The sequence below is a fragment of the Lygodium microphyllum genome, chromosome 3, assembly GCF_053477565.2.
Source record: "Lygodium microphyllum isolate KBCC chromosome 3, Lygodium_microphyllum_v1.1.10, whole genome shotgun sequence".
NCBI lineage: Eukaryota > Viridiplantae > Streptophyta > Polypodiopsida > Schizaeales > Lygodiaceae > Lygodium > Lygodium microphyllum.
Window position 1 is genome coordinate 156,212,736 of NC_141137.1, and position 5,164 is coordinate 156,217,899.

Here is a 5,164-nt window from a genome sequence, read left to right on the forward strand (position 1 = left end):
ACATTTTACTACTATTCACCATAGCATGCTACTGAAATAATCCCTTGGTCCTAACGTTACTCTACTAAAGCACAAAGAAACTTCTTAGGCCCTACACATGCATCAGGTTATTAGCTAACCCCCTGCATAAATAGTCAAGGGTGTTCGACGAAGAAATTAACCCCCACATACACATATAACACTATTAGCTTAAGGGAAAGCTCGGAAAGGCGACGACACTACTTGGAATGACCACATTGTCACTTTTATTGATGACTATAGCAGAAAAGTTTGGGTGTATTTTATGAAAAAGAAAAGTGAAGTTTTTGGGCATTTCAAAACTCTTAAAGCTATGGTTGAAAAAGATGCAAATAAAATGCCTAAGGTCAGATGGAGGGGGAGAGTACCTCTCAAATGAGTTTGCAAGGTTCTTACAGGAGCATGGCATAAAGCAGCAATATTCATGTAGTCATACCCCACAACAAAATGGAATTGCAGAAAGAAAAAACAGGCATATTGGAGAGGTATCTCGTGACATGCTCAATGAAAAAGACATGTCAGATTTTTATTGGGCTGAGGCAGTTGCTACAACAGTCTACATAATGAACAGGACTCCCACTGCAGCAATACATGGGATGACTCCAGAGGAAAGGTATATTGGTAGGAAACCAGATATTTCTCATTTGAAAATTTTTGGTTGCATTGCCTATGTACATGTGCCAGATGAGTTGAGATCCAAGTTGGATCCAAAAGCTGAGAAGTGCATCTCTATTGGTTACTCTCTGCAGCAAAAAGGGTATAGATGCTATAACCCTTCTACTCGTAAGTTTACAGTGAGCAGAGATGTTGTTTTTGATGAGATGAGTAGCTGGTATAAACCAGTAAATGTGATTGATGATGTAGATACACAAAATGGTAATGCTGCACAGAATTCACAGCAACAGTCACAAAATATTAGTGGACCTGGAGCGTCCTCTAGTAGTGGTTCATATTCTTCACCATGGACAGGCAGATTGAGATCAGGAGAATCTTCTCAAAGCAATGCAGATAGTGGTATTCAGGTATCACGAAAAGGAAAAGAGAAGGTAGATCAGCCCATGTTTGATGTGAATGCAGGTCACTCTTATGTGGATGGTGAATCCAGTGGCTCAGAACAGAGCATTGATGTTGAGTTGGGTATTCCTTCTATTGTTACACCTGGAGTAAGGAAGACCAAGGATGTTTTGAGAGCAGCTAGGAGTGAACCTACTTTGCGCAGGTCTATGAGAGCTAGGTATCCTGTGGATAGGCTGAAATATGATGGATTTACAACCATTCACTATGCATATATGGTCAAAGTGATACAGGAACAAGAACCCACTTCTTTTGAGCAAGCCATGGGAAAAGAAAAATGGGAGAAAGCCATGGATGAAGAAATGGATGCCTTGGAAGAAAATGCTACATGGGAGTTAGTACCTTTGCCTAAAGGTAAGAATGCAATTGGCTGTAAGTGGGTTTATAAGGTGAAGCACAATGCAGATGGTTCTGTAAACAGATACAAGGCAAGATTTGTAGTCAAGGGGTATGCACAAACATATGGAATTGATTATGAAGAAACATTCAGTCCGGTTGCAAGGATGGCAATCGTAAGAGCAGTCATTGCTATGGCTGCATCAAAGGAATGGTCTTTACATCAGATGGATGTAAAGAATGCCTTCTTGCATGGTGATTTGCAAGAAGAGGCATATATGGAGCAGCCACCAGGTTATGTGCATGTTGTTCATCCTGAGTTTGTTTGCAGGTTGAAGAAAGCATTGTATGGCTTGAAGCAAGCACCTAGAACATGGTCTGACAAGATAGGACAGTATCTTGTAACTATTGGCTTCCAGATTTCCAAGGCAGATTTCTCGCTTTATGTGAGAAAAACAAAGAAAGGTATTATGCTACTTGTCATTTATGTTGATGATTTGATTATGACAGGTGATAGTGATGAAGATATCCTTCATGTGAAAATGCTATTGAAGCAAAAGTTTGAGATGAAGGATTTGGGAGAGCTGCGTTATTTCTTGGGCATTGAGGTGATTAGATCACCAAGTGGGATACAGCTCTTGCAGAGGCAGTATGGATTGGACATGCTATCCAAATATGGGATGACAAGCTGTAAGCCTATTTCAAATCCTTTGGAGCAGAATGTGAAGCTAAGCACAGATGCAGGTGAGCTTCTGGAAGACCCTACTATGTACAGACGCATAGTAGGAAGCTTGATTTATATGACTATTACCAGGCCAGATTTGAGCTATGCTGTTGGATTGGTAAGTCAGTTTATGCAGGCTCCAAGGAAACCGCGTTTGGATGCGGCTAGACGCATACTCAGGTATGTGAAGTCCACATTGCAGTATGGACTATTTTATATGACTGGGGTTCAGATACAGTTGCATGGATACACTAATGCTGATTGGGCTGGTAGCATTTCTGATAGACGATCTACCAGTGGATATGTGTTCTCTTTTGGGAGTGCTGCAGTCACTTGGAGCAGCAAGAAAAAGCCTATAGTTGCCTTGTCGAGCACAGAGGCTGAGTATAGGGGTGCAGCAATGGCTGCATGTGAGGTAGCTTGGTTGCATAAGCTACTTTATGATATGTATTAGCCTACAGATGGGCTGGTTGTCATTTATTGTGACAACATGAGTAGTATACACTTGGCAAATAACCTAGTCTATCATGCTAGAACAAAGCATATTGAGGTGCATTATCACTATGTGCGAGAGAGGGTTTTACTAGGTCTTATTGATCTAGTTTATGTCAGCACAGAGGATCAGGTAGCTAACATATTTACGAAGGCATTGGGCGCAGAGAAGCTGCGCAAGTTTAGAGACCTGCTTGGTGTGCAGGAATTGGGATTGAGATCGAGGGGGAGTATTGAGATATCGAGCTCCACTCGTGATATGCCAGGGTGACCGTTGTGCATTTATGTCACCGACTTGTTAGTTGCAGATGCGGTTGCTACACCGCCCATGAATAATAGCTAGATGACAATTATCCTTATCTACTCTAGTTCGTGGCTCAGTTAGTATGCCACCTTAGTTAGTTGTCTTTGGTTTGAGACCCATATATAGGGTTCTTCTATTTCTTTGTATGAGACTTCTTTTGGCTTACACAACTAAGAAGAGGAAAACTGTTTTCAGCCTCCACATGTGTGTGTATTTCCCCATTTTGCAAGCAAGAAAGCTATAAGTGAGACTCCTTCCTTCTCTCCCACAATCTTGACAGTAGTTTGGGTTCTTCTCTCTTGGTTGCTCATAGTTGGTTGTTGGCATATTGTTGTTATTTATTATAACAACCAACCATTTTGGTTTTATACTTTTTTTTTTTAGGGAAGTCACCTCGACTTAATAATCTTTTGCTTACGCATTATGGAAAACTCATTATTTTGGTATTATTTTTAGTCTCTCACTTGATTTAGTAGTGGTTTTGGGGTTGATTTATAGGGTATTATAACATCAATATTGCCCATCTTTGTACTTGCTCACTCTCATTATGGCTAGTAGGTCTCACGATATTGCTATCTTCAATATTGAGAAACTTGATGGAACCAATTACAGCTATTGGAAGACTCAGATATTGTATATTTTAGTGCAAATATTGTAGTTATTAGACTACTTCAAAATGGGGGAGCCAAACCTGAAAACATTACACCTAATGATTGTGATAACCTGGATGAGCTATGTAAGTTCACGTTCATTGTATAACTCTCTAAGCACTTTCAGTAGTCGTGGGATACTTTTTGTATGGCTCTTTATGCTAAGGATAGGCTGAAATTGCACGATGTTGAGTCTGTCGTCTTGACAAAAGAGTTGAACAAAAAAGAATGTGGATGCTTCCCATACATCCCATGCATTGACTATGAGAGGGTGATAGGATGGAAATGGACATGGTGGAGACTCTTACAGGTCTCAATCTAGGAGACGTGGACAATCTCATTATAAGTTCCATGGTGGTAAGTCTGGTCTTACTTGACATTATTGTGGGAATGTGTAACATGCCCGCCTGTCGGCTGTCCAAGCACATTTTTAGCGGTCCATCGAGAGACGAATCTAAGCGACGCCACCTGACACTTCCAAGGAATCTTATGGGGTTTTTTGCCTAGGGTTTCCCGAGTCCGCCTCACAACGGAACGTTTGCGGTTGGACCCACTAGGATCAACCTGAAAGTTGGATTCCTAGTGGTCAAGATCTCTTGACAACATTCTAGCATTGGGTCCTGGACATCCTACTTTACGTAGATGATAGGACCTGAAATGGGCCGGCACTGGCTATAGCACTAGCAAGACCTCATGCTCATGACACACAAATATCCTCATGGCCTCGTGGACCAGGAGTGTCATTCTAATGCTGAAGAATAAACTGCCCTAAAACTTATATCCTACATTTATAGTTTATAGTCCAATGTTTCCCTTAAACTCCTGAGAGGGACATCCCAAATTACTTAGGCATAACGCCTCGTCACACACATATAGGAGGCACTCCACCGACTAATAGTCCGAGCCCCACTGCAGCTTTCCTACATCGCAAGGATTGGCCCCTTGATGTGCTGCTAAACATATAACACAAACGAGCACAAACTCCTCTCAAGGTACCAATATTTTACGTTCCAAGATGTACCATTCCTCACAACAATTTCCCTTTAGGACCCAACGACTAACCTACAGCTTGGGACATCCTCTCACGCTTATCGTTGGTCACAACCTAAGGAAGGCAGGTGCCATGCATCCAGGACGTTTTTTTGATACCTTTTAATTATTATGCTTAATGAAAATCGTGTATGGCTATGTGCTCAGACAAAAGAAAGATCAGCATCGTGCATGGTGCATAAAGCATTCTTTCCATGAATTTTACTAGCATATGCTGCGTTGAAAGGAGGCACCGAGCCATATGCTCATGCTACCATCCTCTTTATTTAAACCGTTTCCTATTTGCCAAGTGTAATGCATAAATCAAATCTTTTTTTATCTTTCAATGTTTCAGCCCCTTTTCATCCAACTCTTATCATTTTGCATCATTGATCAGTTAGATAGGGTTTTTATGCATTTCTCCCTTTTAAAAAACCCAATAAATACACACAAAACATAGAAACGGGGACAAAACAAGGACAACCTCTTTGCCATCGTTATACATTGCACAAACATAGATATAATTTTCTCTAATTT